Raw genomic sequence first — 20,463 nt, 5'->3', positions numbered from 1 at the left:
AGTGAGTGATTACTTCTTTCTACAATGAAAACATGCAAGAGTAAACACAGACACACATGAATATTTCTGCAGGAAATTCCAGAAGTAAAAATGCTGAGTCAAAGAACATGTACTTTTTAGATTTTTATAGCAACCACCACAAAACCTTATTAATAATGTTTCTGGTTTTATTATGGATATTACTTTATATAACTAAAAATTAATGTAAACACTTTTAAAGAGTATCATCTATACACTCACCAGAAGAGTGCCTGTTTCTCCTCTTATTGCTTAGAAATAGGAATTATCAAAAGAAGAAAGGAAGATGACGTGTTTCCTTTTGTTTGATGTGTTTGATTTTTCCAAAAAGAAAATGATGTATGAAAGGGACGTGACTGCCATTCTTTGACCTCAAATCTCCTGATACTATTCTCACTTAAAACACTTAGACACCTCTTTAAAGAAATTTACAAACTAAATGTAAACTTTCCTTCAAAAAAGGGAAGATAACATTTCATTCACTTATATATATTAGAAAAATATATACAGTGTACATTTCAAAAGCATCAGGTACAGCATTCAATACCCCAATACCAGTATTCTGGCTGAGACTAAAGCAAACAGGTCCAAACCATAACACATGTGAGTGGAACCCCGTGCACCAGGAAGAACAGTCAAGAGAGTAGACCTGTATAAAATCTGCACAGCTTTGAACACTCTTCAAGAGGCCAAGCTTCCTGTCTATTTGGCACAAAGAGCAACATTTTGAAAATATGATCTAGATGCCTTAGCTCCTTAGACCAGCTCTGAAAATAGCTAATAAATTTCAAAACTGCTATACAAAGAATTCTTTTTGAAATTGCATTCTGAGAATTTTTTAAAATAAGATTATAAAAAAATTCACTCCCAGTAATCAAACACTGCTCCATATGCTTTCACTGTTTTTTTTAGCAACATACAGCAATACCATATAAGAGAAAACAGATATCAACATAACCATTTTAAATATGCAGAATAAAAATGTCATCATGTTAAGAAAATCCTTTTCAAGAAGTACTTGAATCAAACCATTTCTTATAGAGCCATTTTTGGGGAAATAGGGTCTCCTAAGCATGGCTAATACCAGTCTAGTGATATCTATGATATCTAGAGTCACCTATTTTTGTTTTTTGTTTGTTTGTTTGTTTAGACACAGGGTCTTGCTGTGTCACCCATGCTGGAGTGCAGTAGGGCAATGATAGTTCACTGCAGCCTCAAACTCCTGGGCTCAAGCGATCCTCCCACCTCAGCCTCCCAAGTAGCTGGGAGATACGTGTGCATCACCACATCTGGTTAATTATTTATTTTATACTTTTAGAGATGAGGTCTCACTATGTTGTCTAGGCTGGTCTCAAGCAATCCTCCCTCCTTAATGTCCCAAGTAGCTAGAATTACAGGTGCGAGCCACCGCCCCTGGCTAGAGTGATATAGTTTTAATGCCAGAATCATCTTGGACATAACCTACCTGGAACATCTACCTCAAAATATAGAGAAGACACTGAAACCACCAAGACAGGGTCCTGCCCAGAGCCATATAGGTAGTTAATGCCCATAATTACAACCCAGGCCCCCTGGCTCCAAGTCCATGTTGTGCTTCTAGCATGTGGTTCCCAAACTTGTCTACACCAGAATCATGCAAGGAGCTTCAAAAACAGCTGATGTCTGTTTTCCATCCCAGATTTGTGATTTAACTGATCTGGGGTGTAGCCTGGATTCTGCAAGTTGTAAAAGATTCCCAGGTGATTCTACTATGCATATAGGCTTGGGAACTTGTCAGATAGAACTTATCAGATAGAAGAGTTTCACTCTTGTAAGTCCCCGCTTTGTTTTTAATCAGTAATTACTGTATAGTCATGTTGGTGAACATAATTTTTGGCTGCTTATAATTGCTAACAACCTACCCCTAGGCCTTCTAATTTACTGTTCCTAATCCTCTGTGAGCCGGTAATATCTGCTAACCAAATGTGTTAAAACTGCATATAAAATAAAAATACATCTGTGCTGAATGAGAATCGGGCTCCTTTATCTGCACACACTTTGGCATAGTTATTTTAGCTACTTAGAAGCCTTTGTCAGGTGCAGCTACTTTAGAGAACAGTCTGGCATTTACTTATAAAATTGAACAAATGCTCATTCAACAACCCAGCCACCACATTCATAGATATCTAACCCAAGAAAAATGAAAATACATGTCCATACAAACACCTGAATGTGAGTATTTATGACAGCTTCATTCACAAACACCGAAACTGGAAACAATCCAAATATCCATCAACAGGGAAAGAGATGAACAAACTGCAGTCCATCCCTACAATGGATGCCACTCAGCAATGAAGTGGAACAATCTGGGAAAACACTAAGTGGAAGAAGCAGATGTTACACCTATATACTACATGTTTCCACTTACGTGGCATTCTGGAAAAGGCAAAACTCTTGGCCAGAATCAATCATTAATTGCCAAGGGCTAGGGTGGGGAGAGGGGATAACTACAAAGGGGAAAAAGGGAATTTTGCGGGGTGATGAAAATATTCTATTTGTTGACTGTAGTGGTCATTACATAACTGGATACATTTGTCAAAATGCATCAAACTGTACACTTTAAAAGGATGGATTTTACTAAGTTATAATAAACCTGACATTAAAAATAAATGAATTCTTTGTCACATATTTCCACGTTTCAGATGGTCCTCCAAATTTTAAACTTTTTTGTACCATATAATTTCGGAATCAAAAGGAATCTTAACAGTTGCCCAGTGTATGTTTGAACACCTGCAGTGACAGGTAACTCACTATCTCCCAAGATGACTCATTTCACCTTGTGCAGCTCTGCTAGAATGTTGATTTATTTACACATATATCTGTATGTACATGCATATATACAGTCAACCCTCTGTCTCTATGGGTTCTGCATCCATGGATTCAACCAACCACAGAGAGAAAATAGTTGAAAAAGCAAAAAATTACATCTATACTGAATATGTATAGACTGTTTTCTTGTCATTATTCCCTAAATAATACAGTACAGTCACTATTTATGTAACATTTACATTGTAATAGGTATTATAAGTAATCTACAGATTATTTAAAGTATACAAGAGGATGTGCATAGGTTATAGGCAAATACTATGCCATTTTTGTATCAGGGACTTACACATCATCAGATTTTGGTACCTGGGGGAAGTCCTGGAACCAATCCCTCAAGGATGCCAAGGGACAACTGTATAAATACAGGTATATACAGAGATAGATGGATAGACATAGATACACACACATATATTACTGTAGTTTCTACCCATTGCTCTAGTTTTGTGCTTTATTTCTATTAGCTGAGTCAGGGACCAGGCCACATTATTTTTTATTCAATATCCTCTTGAAGTACTTTGTACTATGGTTTTCAAACTTCTTACTCTTTTCCTCAAAACTGAAAATTTTAGTAATGTTTCCATTTTTCCAATGTTCAAAAATGCATTTTCATAAATGTAATAGGTTTTATCCACTTAATGAGATTAAAGTATTTGTTTTCCCCTACCATTTCTTTGAATCATTCTGCTACTGACTAGAAATTTAGAAATCACTTATTATGAAACTCTGCTTTCTCTAAGGATTATGACCTCTCTACATAATTCAAAGCAAGGATGTACAAAGATAACGCCCAAGCAGAATGACACACCAAAGCATGAAGTCGCACTAATACAGTCTTGAGAATGCTAAGGAGCTACCACAGATCATTATGAATTTCTTTTTTCCCTTCAAAGACTTCGAGACACATGGACAACTATGTCAGCAAAGATACACAGATGACACACTGAAAAAAGACAACTAAAGGAAGAAAACAGCATTGCATATTTTTAACAGTTTAAATTCAGGGTGTGATAAAAAGAATGTCACATTTTCAGTGAACTGCTATATGACTAAGTGAAAATAATGCTCCTTTCAGACACCTGTTAGCTCATTCTTTATGTATGATAATATATAACCAGAATTTTTTGCAAATTATTTCAGCAATGTTTGGAGATTAATGTTTTCACTAAAATTTGCCCCAAATTGGAGCAATTACCTCTAACTACTATACTCTGAAATATTATTTCATAAGATCTTTATGTTAAAGAAATTTAAAGGAAGGAAAACTTAGTCAAACATTTCAAATAAAATAATGTTTGCATATTGCAATAATAATTTCATTTATCACCATTAAAAATTTGTAATTATAGTATAAATATTTGCAATAATACACCAACATTTCACATTCACTTGATTAACTGACATTTCACATTCACTTGTTTATGTAGTCTTTAAAAAACACATTATGGTATTGTGTTCATACAACTGTTAACAAACAGAAAAAGCAAAATATAACTTACCAGACTAAATCCCAGAAGATGTCACTATACAATTTCCAATGAGTCCCAAGGGAACACAGACATAATAATTTTTCTGTTCTACTCCAGGTACTAAACATGAAATACAAAAATAAACCTTTAAGTTAACAAGTAACACAACTTATAACATGTTATCAATTCTAACTGCAAAAGAGAATGAAACTAGCAGGAGGTAGTAACATCAAGTATAGGTTATATAGGATCCAATAATTAATTAATTCAATTAATGTTGAGTTTGTTCACCTAAATGCATCCTCAAACATTTTATCATGTGTATTTCTCCGCATTCCGCTACTTAAATTCTACCTAGAGACTAGGAGTAGCTAACTGGGCTAAATAAAGAGACAAGAAAAATTAAGGTAATAAGTATTGGTTTCACCATCCTAGTCCTATTCATGTGTTCAACTGATTCACAGTACTCTATGGAAAAAAAATAATGTTTAGGCTAGGATCAAAAACACAGGCCATAGTTCCTAGCTCTGGCCTTGCTAAGAACTCTGCCTCTTGACCCTGCATAAATATCAATCTCTAAAATGTGGACCATAATAACCCCCCTTCCTCCCTAATACAGTTGTTAGACGGATCAAATGAAATGAGGTAGGTGAATGCTTTACATGCTGCAAAGCTCTTTACAACTTGTGATGCTATTACTATGCAATTAATTTTTGGTATCAACTCATTTTAGCCATAAAGCAGCAACAATGTAAATCTTTCATAAGACTGATGTGAGGCAAATGATTAGAAGTCTCTTGGATAACACAACAAAAAAAGAGAGTGACTGAAAAAGCACTTTTTTATAATTATCACCTTACTTAAGGTTTCTAGCATCTCCTCTGTGCCTTCCCTCTCTTACCTGGGAAGTTAATGTGTAAGAGAATCTATCTTTATCTCCTACTTCCCTAGTTAATAGGGTTAATTTGCTGGGAGGAGGAAAACGCTCCAAAGTCCTTTTCCACCTGTAAAAGTTTCTTTGGTTGTTGGTTTTCTGTTGGGTTAAACAAGAGAAGCAGCTGGAGGGGTGTCAAATGAAGCGAGTAGATTCATTTTACCTATGTAGGTGCACAGAGTCCGAGAAGTGGCAACAGTACAATACCTTATCAAACAAAAGACAAACTACAAGAGAAAAGGCAAGGAGTTTGTAACTTTATTACTTTTCTTACCAGTACAGGAGAGTTTTATCCAAAGGAAATAGTTAATTACTGAGTTTAATATGTGCTTCTTTAGCTTGAGAAACTGGAAGGAGCTAATGCACCAAGAACTGTCATTCCAAGAAACTAGCATGTTTACCAGCCTTTGCAACTTCTTCAGATGTAGATAACAGAAACACTCCCTTTCATGTCTTTTGCCACCAACTATTCTCAAATTGGGGAACCAAAAAATCTTGAAAAGTAAGCCTTGATTCTACCCCACCAATGAAGCCTCTAGTTTTAACACACAGTAAACTGTAACAAAAATTGTTACCTATAGACAAAATGTTTATTTAATATAATTATCCCAAAGAATTTCCCCAATACTAATTAACATTCATCTGCATTTCTTATTTAATGGATTTTTAACGGGAAAGAGTTTTAAAAACTAACATTTCTTTAGCATCTTCCTTATGTCAAAAGCGATATACAATTTATATCATTTAATCTTAACTAATCCATGAAGAAAATATTACTATCCCATTTTTAAAGTACTCTTTAGTAGTATCCCTATTTTAAAGTACTCTTTTAAGTGATACTACATGAGAGTCACAGCAGGAATTGGAACCCCAATTGGTCTGACTCCAAAGTTCATTTACTTTACACTCTGGCCTCTGCTCAATGATAAGACCACATGTATAGCCTTTTACACAATAATCATTATCCTGCAAAATGTATATCGAGTAATTTCTATAAGTGAAATTCTATTGTAAGTGTATGGGGAGGCACTTTATCTAAAAGCTTTATTGCCTCATTTGTGAAATGGTTGGGGAAACTACTTAGCTGCAAGGTTATTTCCAAATTGAAAAATATTAGGATTTGGTGGCACATCGTGGAAAGTCTTATACAAAATCCTTCTGAATCATGGACTCCTTCTCCTATGACCTTCTATTTTCTAAAATCATAAATTATGCGACAGAAAAAAAAGGTATCAACCAATACTGTCTGGTTATATGGTTGGATATCAAATACAGTTATGTATTTCCGCTTTGTTTCTCAAGACCACATCTATCACAAAGTGGGATAGATTTCATTTATACTTTTAGAAATGTCAGTTGAAAAACAAGCAGGAGGAACATTAGATATATCTTAATGTCTTAATCCTAAAGAATAGTTTTGACAGTCTTAAATCTCATTCAAACTTTCATATAATTTGCCTCGTGTATTTGGTGACAATATTCTTCTTTTCAAGCTTTTAAATGCATTAGAAAAATTTTTACACTTTCAAAGAGTTTCTTTTTCAACACCAAAAGAAAGAAATCAACTAAAACTTTAGTCTGGATCTGAAAGCAGAGGAGCCTTAAAGACATTATCCAACTCTTCCACTGGAGCTGATGTGTAAATCTAGGAAATGGTTGGTAATTTCATAGTAAACAAAGAGTAGTAACTGATTATTCCTATTATGCCAGTGCCAAGCCAAAAATAGAATATAAACACAATGTCCAAGGGAGCAACACAAGAAAAACCAAGGTGCAGGAGCTCCATTACATTCTCACTTTTTCTAATTTTGATTCTGCTTACTGCTTTGTGGGAGGAGGCGGAAGAGCAGGAGGAGCAGGAGGAGGACGAGGAGGAGGAGGAGGTATATGGTGAAAAAGAGGGAAAAATAAATAAAAAGAACAAGACCAGAAACTAACTAGTATAAGATTATACCTTTTCTTTAAGACATAACCCATAAAGAAATCTACTACAAAATTACACTAAGGGTTCTACCCCCATCTCCCACTTATAACAATTAAAAGATTGTAATATAAAAATTCCCAAAACATGTATCTTTCAAATAACACACATTTTTAAAATACTTTAAAAATCTATAATTCTCTAACGCTTGCAACTGATTTTGGCCAATGTCTGAACACTGAAGGCTTGGAAAGATATCAACAGATTTCCTCTCCAAAACAGTCAGCAAGAGTAAAGGGAGTCCATTTGAAATTCTTAGAAGATAGACTAAATGCTGCATAAAAACAAAGACCGAAGTAAATAGAGCAAAGGCTACAGGATATAATAAATGCTTCCAGTTATAAGAAGCTGAAACAGAATGCAGTGGGACATTATCCCATAAGCAATAAAAATAGGAAAAACTAAGCATTGGCCAAGAGCTGCCCACAGACTTCTGGATAAGAAAGTCATGGGTGACTAAGCAAAAGACACCCAACATTTCACTGCAAGTGGAGCTTCTACAAATAGAAAAGTTTGCAAACATTAACTACCAAATGTATCGAATTTCTCAGGTGATAGTTATTATCACAGGTAAATAAGAATGCCTTTCAAAAGAAGAGTGACTATACATCTCAATTCATAGTCAATACCCTGGCATAATTATTGAAAGCAACCCCCTTTAACTCTCAAAAGTGTCTCAGTTTTGCTGTTTTAATTGTTATCCTACTCAAAAGTAACATGGAAAGGCAATGACTTTTTTAAAAAGGGAAACACCCTTCTGCTTGAACACTGAATTCCCATACAGGTCTGAGTTCTTTGGGTGTACCCACTTAGGTATTCACTTATTCAGTCATTCAACAATGTTTCTTGAGTCTTATTACATATCCCCACACTGTGCAGGCACTGGTGCACATATAAAGAGATGGCCTGAGACTGCGTCGGAGGGGAGGGCAGAAATGGAAATAAATCCTTCTAATAACAGTAAACCTGAATGGCACTAGGAACCCAGAAAAGGGAGTGGCTTTCCCAAAAATATACAAAGCCCCATTTGGAAATGTTTATGTCCACACAAAATCCGTACACACACAAAAAGGTGGCAAATCTCAAGCTTCGGCACAGATCACTAACAAAACAGCAGTAAGAAAAAATTTAACAACATCGATCACAAATCGTAAGATTATACATATGAGGACCAGCACATAGCCCTTTCAAATACTGGTAAACAAAAATCTCATTCATCATTAAAGTTTATATTAAGAAAAGACAAATTTTAGGCAAAGAAATTGGTACAGTAGAAGCTGTGAGTTCTAATTCTAGCTACCAAAACATTTATTTTCATTTTTTTCATGGCCCTAACCTGAAGCCCACCCACCAAAACATTTTTAAGAATGAAAGAAAGAAAGAAAGAAAGAAAGAAAGAAAGAAAGAAAGAAAGAAAGAAAGAAAGAAAAAATTCTCAGAGTGGCTATTTAAGAAGAGACCAATAATGGAAAAGCACTTGGAAAACAAACAGCAATTTTTAAAAATTCCTTTCAAAATAGTGAAAATATTTTGTAACCACTAGTCTCAAAGACCGCTAAAAACAAGCAAAAGATGAACCAAAACTTCTCTGGAGGAATATTAACTGAACTCTAAGCAGAAATAAAATGGTTTAACTGTCAAAGTACAACACAACAATGAAACAAAATGTTTAGCTGCACCTAGATGCTTATCTTAGAGGTTTCTTTCAAATATTCTTACTTTACCATTTACAACTTGCAAAAACTAAGTCATCAATACTCTAGGGTGTGACTTTTCTGAAACCATCCTTGACCTTACAAACAAACGATTAACCTTGCTAACTTCGTAAGATAACCCATAATTCGTTCAGTAAGACAGAAATGTGTTTCTCTTTCTAGTATCAGTTCTTTTAATAGCAATCCACCCCCTTAAAGTGTAGCACTCATTATCTTTCCATTTCTGCTAGTAAAAATTAAACTTAGGTTACTAATATCTTCTTATCACGTGGTGTCATCCTTCTACTTTTAGAAAAACATTCAGTTTCACTGCAAATATGACCGACAGTAAGTGGAACTAAAGGTCAACATGCAGCCTTTACAAGAAATTTGTCTCTTAGGAAGCATCATCAAAATGGGACAGGTGTACACGGTGGAATTGGGTAACCTTTGGGAAAGCTTAAAACCAGGTACTTATTTTGATAGGCTAGTGACAAAATCCAAGTTCTCGCTGGAGGAAAGGAGCTGATCCCCCACCTCACCCCCAGCTACAAATCAGCAAAGAAATTTTAAATCCTGTACATAAAGCTTTATTACTCTCACCATATTAAATACTTTTAAGCTAATTTTATAACAGCTCTCTAAAATACACAGAAATATACAAAGAGCAAATTCATTGACTGTTACATAATATCAACAAATATATCTTATACACTGAAATAGTTACTAACACTTTCATTTGCAATTAAACTAAAATGTTAGCAAAAGCATATTCTATACATCAATTGTTATCAAATTAACAGGTCTCTGTATTCATTAACTCTTATATTCCATCCTATTCATTTTAAGTTTATAATGCATTCACAGTTACATAATTAAAACACTGAGGATTCTGTGACACATTCATTTAACTTAATAGTGTAATCATAAATCGCGGCCAAAAGCTTCTGCCGTAATAACCAATATTATATTTTGAAATGACTGGGAAAATAAACTTTGGAAAGGCTCATTTCTATCTCTCTAGTGTCAATCCTGCATTACAGGATTTGAGAAAATAAAACAACAACCCTAAATTGTAGGTTGGCTCTTCGGAAAAAAAAAGGAAAATGAGTCTAGTAACATCAGAAATGTGCAAGAATTGTTCTTTCAGCTAGGAGCGGCAAGCACACTCTAAAATGCCTCCATTCTTCTTCCTGCTCAAATAAAAAGTTCCCAGCTCCAGCTTTACCTGTGCACCACAGACACACACACACACACACGGAAATCTTCGTTCCACCCAAATCACTAACCCACAGGCTTGAAAACTGAGGTGGAAGGAGAGGCAGGGAGTTCCTAAGCGTGTGGAACACTAGCAAGGCGAAAAGGACGGGGCCATCATTCCCTTCGCGTTCCCATCTCCTTTCTGGCGGAGACCTGCAGATTCCACCACTAGAGTTTGGCAGCTTCACAATGGGGCCGCGTTGCTGGAGGTGTGACTGACACCCGCCTCGAAACCCCTCTCCTCCGCTTCCCACCTGCCCCAAAGTCCACCCGCGACAGGTGGGGCGAGGGCGGCAATGCCCGACGACATCTGCCGCTTAAGCTTCTGGCTCGGACCGGGCCCCAATCCACACGCGCGCACACGGCCACAGTCGGCCAGTCCACCCCCACTGCACCGGCAGACACTCGGAGGGCGCGGGCGGCCTCGCAGCCGGGTTGCAACCCGGACGAGGAGGGTCGGCGAGATCAGGCCACCGGGGCTCGCCCTGAGGTGCTATCTGACCCGGGCAGTCGTACCCTGAGCGCGGCCGGGCACGCAGCCAAAGGTGCAGCCGGCCGGGGAAAGCTACTTCTCAATGGGGCCTCCAGGCCCGCTGCCCCGCGGTGCGGGAACAGCGGCCAAGGGAGGGAGCGAGCGTGCGCGCCAACGCGCCCCGACTTCCGCACCGCGGCACCGCGGGAGAGGCGCTCCGGGTCGCCGAGTCCCCGCACCTCCCCAGCGAGCGCACGACGCGCGCACACGGGGGCGCACGCCCCCGCACACTCACACGCGCTGCACACTCACGGCGTCTCCGGCCCCACCCCTGTGCCAGGGAACCGCAAGCTCCCCGCACCCCGCGCGGGCCCCACCCAGTTTACCAGACTCCAGTCCCCTTCGGGTGCCTGGGAACCGGTCCACCGAGGCCAAGGGACGCTGGGGCAGCCCCGCCGCCCATCGCAGAAGCTGGTCCGGCCCAGTTTCCCCAGCACCGCGGGCATCGTGCGCCCGGCCCAGACACGAGGCGGAGAGGAAGGGGCGGCGCCGCGATTGGGGCTGGCACTGGGGATCGGAGACTGGGGCAAACCCACTCCCCCAAGCCCCCCATAACCACCACCTTTTCTGCAGCACAAAAGGTTACAGACGGAGCCGTCGTCCCCGTGCAACCTACCGATGGCCCAGGGCTCCGCTGCCTCCGCCGTGCCCGGGGCTGCGGAGCCGGAGACAGGGGCGGGAGAGGCGCAGGACTGCGGCTCCGAGATCCGGGCAGAGGCCGCCAGCCGAGCCAGTCGGGTACCCTCTCCTCTCCCACCGCGCTCGGCGCCAGCTACCGCCCTGCGTAGTCCCCGCCCCCTCCTCCTCCTCCGCCTCCTCCTCCGCCCGCCTTCCCGCCTCCTCCCTCTGGCTGCAGAGGCGCAGCCCGTCAGCGCTGAGCCCGCCTCCTGCGCCCAGCTCTCAGACACCCGGAGGAAGGGCGGGCCGGCCGGCTGGAGAAAGGCGCTAAGAGGCCAGAAGAAGTTGGCGGGGGTGGGCGGGGTTGTTGACTGGTGGCGGGGAGGAGGAGTCGCAACACCCGCTCTCTAGTCTAAACCCAGCACTCCAACTAAAGAGCTCCAACTTGCGGACCTGGGAACACTCCGGCTTTCTCAGTTAAGTGGTGTGCTGATATTTGTCACTTGTGAGTCTCTGCTTAAAGGGTTCAGCACTGAGCAAAAGTACAGAAAACTAGAAGGCCATGAAATTAAAAATTACAGGGTCAGTCTACGAAAACTCGTAATATCCAGTGAAGGTGGCGGGGCGGGGCGGGAGGGGGACTTCAAATTCAGATTCTGATTGGATTAACTATTTTTTAATTTGCGCAAATGTTGATCTTGTCTGTTATTGTAATAAATTATTTTCTTTGATGAAGATTTGCTTCGTTCAATTCATGTACATTTCTGCCGAACTGGTTAAGCTCAGCAATAAGAATATTTACTGGCATGCATATCCAAATTTACATCTCTCAATAACCATTTATGAGGAAGTAACCAATTATGATCCACATTTTAAAGATGCAGAAAGTTTAGGTCATATGCCTATTAAGTGGCTAAGGCTGAATGTGTACGCAGTCAGTGAACCCCAAAATTGTTTATAAGTGTTATAAATTTCGGTACCAGTGTCAAATCAAGAGAGTTTGTTATTTTTTAAAAGACAAAATGCTTTATCTTAACATAAAAGACATAAATCTGGAGTAGATTAATACAAGTTTAAACAAGTCTTGATTCACACTTGTTCCAGAATCTACATATTTTCCTGATAATATAAAGGCAAAAAATATACAAACACCTCTAGTTCAACAGAACGACTCCCGGAGGCTGCTCAGCTATAAGACATTTTATGCTACTGCTTATGTGCCCTAAAATAAGTACAGGAAGGTAGAGGGAAGTTTTAAGGAATGTTCCCTAAACAATTTTTGAAAACATCAGTTACTTTTTTTTCCCAACATAGATTTGTATGTAATTTCAAAAATATAGAAGCTAGCACAACATAATATGAATAAATAAATGAAGAAAGTTTTTTTGCATCACTACATTAGGAGAATACACTGAAAATTATTTCCGATTATAATCTGTTTGGCACAATAGTGTATTGTCCTGATGATCATTCTCATAAAACCACCTCCAAAACATTGTATATTTTATATTGAGACTTAATTTCATTTCTTCCTGTCTGAAATCTTATAACTTTTTCAGAAGAATGTTTTGTACTTGCCCTTTGCTCTGAGAGTTTGGCAGTGTGCTTTGGCCAAAAGCAATAAAGTTCCCCTCTTAGTTTATTAGGCCCAAGGCTAGCTCTCTTGAGGGCATTGTCTCCAAATTGCCTCCCTCCCTGGGTGGTGCTCTATGCTCCCATCCTAACCCTGACTCTTCACCCAATCAGAACTTAAGTCAGTTCTTGAGTGTCACAAAGAACACCTAATAAACCAATTCACCAGGCAGTAATGGTTGATAATAGCTTTATGTGTGGCCCCATCAAAGATATGTTTATGCCACCTAGAGATGCTGACTGGGTACTGTCTTCACTCGGATTGGATGTGGGTTGCAAGTGCCGTGGCTGAGGGGCATATAAGGGGTGCAAGTTAATGCAGAATCCCTTCCCAGAGCTTTTTAGTGTTTTATGAAGATCTCTTCAATCTATAAAGAAAAATGGCATTCATATAAAGGGTTAGGCCCAAATGTAGAATAGACGCTGAGCCCTGAAAGGCCTTCTGAATCTGAGGACTCAGAAGCTCCATCTCACATGCTCCTTGTGTAAGTTATGTCTTTGCCTCAAGGCATTCTTTCCAGAAAATCCCTTTAAAATGACTTTAAAATATCAGCTGTCTGGGAAATATTATACTACGTTGATGTAAATGATGTCAGCTAGCAAACAACCAGCTTGAGAGAACAGAATAGGTGAATTTGATAGCAACATAATGATGTAAAACAGAATCTACAAAGCCAGGTGTGCAAGAAATACCACATTGGCTTCTTTTCTGTAAACTCATTTGTTTCAGGCAGGGTCTAACCAGGAAAACAGAAACCATTTTGAATATCCACAGAAGTAACTGAATGCAAGGAATTGGTAACGTAAGTGATAGAAAAAGTCAGAAGCTAATCAGGAGATGGCACAGTAATCCAGAAACTAGCAACTGCAGCCTCTAGCTGGAGAAATAAGAGAAGAGGCAGGGTTATTGGAGTCCAGGGCCCAGGCAGCATGGCCAGCCTGGTGAGAGCTGTGGCCATAGAGGAGAAACAACCACTGCCAAAGAAGCAATCTAGGGAGGGAGAAGGGGGAAATGTACTATACATTCTCCTCTCCTGCCCTCCAATCTCCTTCCAGTGCCTTGCATTGGCCAAGTCTGATACACCTGCCATGGGAGCCAGGGAAACAGCCTACGGGGATCAGCCCTTTGAGACACTGAGGAGATTAGGAGAAGAACATAGAACGTGAATCTGCATATGATTTTATTTCTCTTTAAAGGCTTTACTGTTTTGTAAAGTTCTTCCTTCACTCCCTTGAGCAGGGTCAAAGTTCCAAGAGCATATGCCAGGCCAGACCATGAGTGGATGATGATGGCAGGGAGTGGAGGGGAGGTCCTTCAGATTGCAGTCATCTGTCCACAGAGGTTTCCTTTGTTCCTTCCCGGAGCTGCCATCTATGGTTCCATGATACAGTGCACAACCCGCCTATAGACGGGACAGCCCTGCCCTATACACTGGTTCCCTCCCTTTCGCTCCAGCACCACACCCGAGGCCAGAGGAATTTCCTAGATCCGGGACCACCCTGCTAAGCCTCACACATCCTCAGTCATTTATGTTTAGGTATTATGGTGGTCCAAGTTCAGGGCTCAAATCCCACTGCCTTGGGACATACTGACTTCTAGCCTCTTCTTTCCAGATACAAGGGAATAACTTCTTAAGGAAAATCCTTCCTCTTCATTTTTTTTTCCCCAGACACTCTGCCATTGCCAGCAAACTCTATTCTGTCTCTAGGGCTTAGGCTGTTTTCAGTAAGAGCCAGAATGAAAAACTGATCTGCAGGCAACTGCTTTCTACCCTGCCACATCTCTCCCCAAAGCAACAAGGGGGTAAATACAAGTTGGAAAAAAAATCATAAATTAGTGTCTCAAAATATTATCCAGCCATAGAAGTAAGAGACAGTTAGTACTGTGGACCAAGCTGAGGAGGAGAAAGGGGTAAGGAGCTTACTTTGGAATATGCTGAATTTGGTGACTCTGTGGCACACCCTCATGGAGGTGTCAAGCAGAAGGCCAGATATGTGGAGTGGGCGCTCAGGAGGGAAATGCAGGCTGCCCTTCAGCTCTTGCTAGACCACTTCTAACTCCACACTCGCGTTCTGCTTATTCATTATTTAAGCCTGTACATAATTGTTTCCTGTGGAGCATTCTTCTCCATCCCTCCCTCTCAGTCTGACTAATTCTTTGCCATTCCTCAGATTTCACTGTAGATATCACCGCCTCTAAGAAGGTTTTCTGATTCCTACTGATATTTCTCATTCCCCTAGCCTAATACCACACAGTGCTGAAATATACCATCTCCCCCTTTAGACTATACATTCCCTGAGGTCTCGGACTATGTCTAACCCCCAAAGAAAGCCCAGAGACTGACATAACAGGTGCTCAGTAAATATTTAGCCTATTTTTACTGTGAGGAGTGGGAGAAGAACCTGTAGGTAAGGTCTGCTGAAGCCAGCTTGTATCTTGTATCTGGCTCAGAAGTACTGATTGCTAAATTTTCAGGAACTTTGCAAACTGGTTGTTAAATCATCAGTAGCTTGAAATCAGCTACGGTAGGAGTATTTACACCATAGAAATTGGCAAATTCTATAAACAGGGCTTCCCATTCCTCTCTAATCTCCCCACCCCCCAGAAAGCCAGTTTACCAGCATACCATTTGATAATCTTCAAAGGGCCCCTCCTGTGTGCGGAGGAGGAAAGCAGGTCAGAGAATTAAAATCTGTGCTTTTAGAAATACTCTTTCATAGAAAGAAAACGTAATTAAGTTCCATAATTTGCATAGAAAAGCCTATTTAACTCAATTATATCAATAAAAAAGAAGATAGAAAATAGAAGAAACAAAAATATAACAGCATTATAAACAACAGAGAAATCACTTCTCAGTTCCAGCTTGCTGTGGGACCTCCGGTTGGTCACTAAATTATAAGCTTCTTAAAAAACTTGAGTTGTGTTTATACATATATCCTCTACAATACCTAGACTGGCACAGAACAGGTACTCATAAACTATCACTTGAATTTGGGCAAATTAAACTTTACTTCTGTTGGCCTCAGCCCCTTCATTCATAAATTAAGAGGTGAGAGAAATGGTTTTCAAGAGGGCCCAAGTAGCACCCCCTTTCCTGCCCCATTCCAAATTGAGAAATAAAAGGCATAAAGGTGGTGCCAATTGTTTCTGTAACATTGGAAGACATAGTTTAATGTACAATTACAGTGGTTCTATTTTTTAAATCCCATAATTAGACTGATATACCTACCCAATAAGAGGAAGTATCAGGCCAGGCAGGCCTCCCCACATCAAAGCCTGCGGAGGTAAGACTTAGGTTTTAAGGAACAGAGAACACCTGCTCCCATGCAGGCACTTTATTGCCAAGAAGGTAATGAAAACAGCTAGGTTGAGCATGCCCAGTTTAATTCTCCAACGAGATACTCTCCTCCTGCCTTGGGAAGAATATAGTGGAAAGGAGATAGATTAGGAATGTAATTACCAGTGATACTTTCTCCATTAAGACTGAAACATCAAGAGCGAGGAGGAAGTCCTCCCCCTAACAATAGATAGCATTAGATAGTCTTCAAGGTCCCTTCCAATTCTTATTTTTTAAGACATACTATGTGCCACACCTGTGTTAGAGTCTGGGAACCCATAGATGAGAAGATACAATCCTGTACTCAAGGACTTTAAGATTAAGTGAATAGGCAGACAAGTCATTATGCAATTACAATGTGATGTCATAATATTTCATGATTCTCTGAAGACAATTCTATGGGAAATTGAAGTCTAAGATGTCAAACAATTGATGCACAAACTTAATCAAGGTATACTAAGACCTCTGGCTTCTTCCCAGAAAGCTGCTAAATATCAACAAAGACATGGCTAGAGATCTTGATTCTTGCCTTTTTTGATGTTCCTATGAAAGAACTGAGAGAGATTTATTCAGCAGGCAGTGTTTCCAATGAGGTAAGAAAATTACATTTGTATATCAGACTTGGCCTATGATTTCTTTCTTGGGAAAAGTTAAAAAAAAAAGTGAGTACCCCTCACCCTCAAACTTACCTTCTGCAATGCATACACACACACACACACACACACATACCATCCTATACAGACATTAGCCAACTCAGGTCTACAAAAGCTGGGCAGGCACTAAAGACTGGGCACCAACCCTTGTCCATGAGCCAAACCAATTCGGGATTCTAGAACCATTTAGAGAATAGAAGAATTTTTCCTTCAGGCAGAAGCCTAAAACAGTTAACATCAGGATATTCCTTGTCATAGCATGAGATGGGGACAGAGACCAGGCTTTATCTGTAGGAGTCCTGTAACTTCCATTTTATTGCCATAAAATAGAAACAGAATATGGTAATTTCAGTGGATCTCAAAAAAGCCCCCTGTATTGCTAACTTGCTATACTGCATATAGCTGTGTGTAATATTCTGTAAATTTTTATTGAAATCATTGCAACAAAATAATATATGCAAGGTTATTCATTACATTATTATAAGAGAAACAACTTAAAATTCATTAATTGGAAACTGATTAAAGAAATAATGATACAACTACTTAATATTATGCAAATATTTTAAAATGAAGAGGCTTTTTATAAACGAATACAAAGTGATCTCTAAAATATAATAGTAAATAAAAGAAAGACGTAGAGGAAAGCGTTTTGTATGCTATAATTGTACGAAAAGTGTGATGAAAAGAGTTCAATATGTCGAAATTAAATGGGGAGACTTCTCCTCCTGGAAAGGAGTAGATATACTTTTCGCTAATCCTCCTGCAAAGTACAACCAAGAGTTGAGAAAATTGAGTTTATAATTTTAAAACTTCCAGAAAAGCAATTTCTGGGCCTAGATGGTTTCATTGAAGAATTCTACCACACATTTAAAAAGGAATTAACACCAATTCTGCACAATCTCTTCCAGAAAATAGAAGATGCATGAACACTTCCCAGGTCATTTTATGAAGCTAGTCTTATTCTGATACCAAAACCAGAAAAAGAGAAAAATCTAAAGAGCAATATGTCTTGTGAGTGTAGAGGCAAAACGCCTCACAAAATATTAGCAAACAGAATTCAGCAATAAACAAAAAAGAAATATACATTGTGACCAGGTGAAGTTTATTTCAGGAATCCAAGGGTGGGTCAATATTCAAAAATCATTATTGTTACCCACCACAGTTGCAGACTAAAGGAGAAAAACTACATGATCTTACAATTTACAGAAAAGCATTTAACAAAATTCAACACCCATTCATGATTTTTTAAAAACTTATAGAAAAATGAGAATAAAGAGGAAGTTCCTCAATTTCATAAAGAGTATCAACAAAAATCTTCAGCAGACATTATATTTAATGGCGAAAGAGTGTTTTCCCCTTGAGATTCTGGGAAAAAACAAAGTTGTTTGTTCTCACCACTCTTATTCAGCATAGTGTTGGAAATTCTAGCCAGTACAGTAAACAATAAAGCAAGAAAATGAAATACAAGGCATACAGATTGGAATGGAAGAATAAAACTGCCGCTACTTGCAGATGATACAATTGTCTATATGAAAATCCCAAGGAATGTAAAAAAAAAAAAAACAAAAATACCTAAAACTAAAGTGAGTTCTGCAAAATTACAAGAGACAAGGTAAACATACAACAATCTAATTATGATAAAAGTGATTATTATTTATAATCACTCAAAAAAAGATAAATAGGCTGGGCACTGTGGCTCATGCCTGTAATCCCAACAGTTTGGGAGGCCAAGGTGGGAGGATTGCCTGAGCTCAAAGAGTTTGAGAGCAACTAAAAATAAAAAAAATTATCTGAGCATGGTGGTGTGCACCTATAGTCTCAGCTACTTAGGATGCTAAGGCAGGAAGATTCCTTGAGCCAGAGAAATGAAGGCTGCCGTGAGCTATGATCACAACACTGCACTGTAGGCTGGGCAACAGAGTGAAACTTTGTCTCAAAATAAATAAGTAAATACAAATTTAGGTGTAAATCTAATCAAAGATGTACAAGATTTGTGTGCTGAAAACTACAAAACCTGGATTAAAGAAATAAAAGAAGATCTAAATCTAAATAAATTGAGAGATATGTCATGTTCATGAATTGGAGACTCATTTAGTAAAAACATCAGTTCCATAATTTATATAGAAAGGCACAATTCCTAAAATGGCTAAAATAACCTTGGTAAAGGAAAATAAAGTGAGAGGAGTCAGTCTACCCTATTTCAAGACTTACATACCTATCATAACTAGGTATTAATAGAGGAATAAACATATAGATCAAGGAAAAAGAATAGAGAACACAGACTCATGCAAATATGACAAATTGCTTTTTGACACAGGTGCAGAAGCAATTCAAGGGAGGAAAGATAGACTTTGCAACAAATAGTGCTAGAACAACTAGAAATCTATAGGCAAATAAATATTGAAACTTAACCTAAGTTTTACACCTTATAACAAAAATTAACTCAAAATGAACCAAGAACTTAAATATAAAATATAAAACCATAAAACTTTTAGGGAAAAAATAGAAAACCTTGGGATCTAGGGCTAGACAAACAGTTCTTAAACATAACACAAAAAGCATGACTCATAAAAGGAAAAATTGATAAATTGGACTTCATAAAAAATTAAAATCATTTGCTTTATTAAAGACCCTATTAAGAGAATAAAAAGACAAGCTAAGCTAAGGGCAAGGCATGGTATCTCACGCCTTTAATCCAAGTGCTTTGGGAGGCCGAGGCAGGAGGTTCACATGAGACCAGGAGTTCAATACCAGCCTGGGCAACATTGCAAGACTCCATTTCCACAAAAAAAAAAGAAAAATTAACCGGACATGGTGGGATATGCCTGTAGTCCTAGCTACTGATGAGGCTGAGGTGGGAGGACTGTTTGACTCCAGGAGTTCAAGGCTGAAGCGAGCGATAATTTTGCCACTGCATTCCAGCTGGGAAACAGAGTGAGATCAGGTCTCTTAAAAAAAAAAAAAAAGACAATCTGACTGAGAGAAAACATTTGCAGAACTCATATTAAACAAAGTAGTAGTATCTAGAATTTATAATTAATGGCTTCAAATTCAAGTTAAAAAAGCAAACAATACAATTTGAAAATGAGGCAAAGATACAAGGAGATTTCATCAGAGAATATAGATCAACAGCAAATAAGCATATGAAAAGATGTTCAAGATCATCAGCCATTAAAGAAATAAAAACTAAAACCACAATATCACTATACAACTATCATAATGGCTAAAATAATAAAAATAATGACAACACCAAATGCTGATGAGGATGTGGAGAAACTGAATCACACATTGCTAGTAAGAATATAAAATTGTTCAGCCACTCTGGAAGATACTTTAGACAAACAATCTGGAAAAAAATTAATATGCAACCACATACAACCCAGCAATTACACTCTTGATCATTTTTCCTAGGGAAAGAAAAACTTAAATTCACCCAACAACCTGTACACAAATGCTTAGAACATTTAACTTT

At 38.8% G+C, this 20,463-nt stretch overlaps 2 protein-coding genes across 10 annotated transcripts in view; one reads left to right on the top strand and one right to left on the bottom strand.

The window, feature by feature from the left end:
* The window catches only part of MACIR (macrophage immunometabolism regulator), a 32,653-nt gene extending 16,040 nt beyond the window's left edge, over nucleotides 1–16,613 (bottom strand). The window contains exons 1-2 of one of the 9 annotated variants that reach the window (XM_055297761.2): nucleotides 16,595–16,613; nucleotides 4,380–4,469 (exon numbers count right to left, since the gene is read on the bottom strand). The gene's annotated coding sequence lies outside the window, so the exon portion shown is untranslated. Of the gene's footprint in view, nucleotides 1–4,379; nucleotides 4,470–10,247; nucleotides 11,040–11,076; nucleotides 11,234–11,366; nucleotides 11,684–16,594 lie in introns of those variants that run through there. The other 8 variants (XM_055297756.2, XM_055297763.2, XM_055297760.2 and 5 more) reach the window with 8 other exon arrangements.
* A 149-nt stretch (nucleotides 16,614–16,762) lies between these two features.
* The window catches only part of GIN1 (gypsy retrotransposon integrase 1), a 163,390-nt gene continuing 159,689 nt past the window's right edge, over nucleotides 16,763–20,463 (top strand). Inside the window, exon 1 of the mRNA XM_055297754.2 lies at nucleotides 16,763–16,931. The gene's annotated coding sequence lies outside the window, so the exon portion shown is untranslated. The remainder of the gene's footprint in view (nucleotides 16,932–20,463) is intronic.

The sequence above is a fragment of the Symphalangus syndactylus genome, chromosome 11, assembly GCF_028878055.3.
Source record: "Symphalangus syndactylus isolate Jambi chromosome 11, NHGRI_mSymSyn1-v2.1_pri, whole genome shotgun sequence".
NCBI lineage: Eukaryota > Metazoa > Chordata > Mammalia > Primates > Hylobatidae > Symphalangus > Symphalangus syndactylus.
Note: the sequence above shows the minus strand (reverse complement) of the source record. Positions and strands in the feature narration are given on the sequence as shown.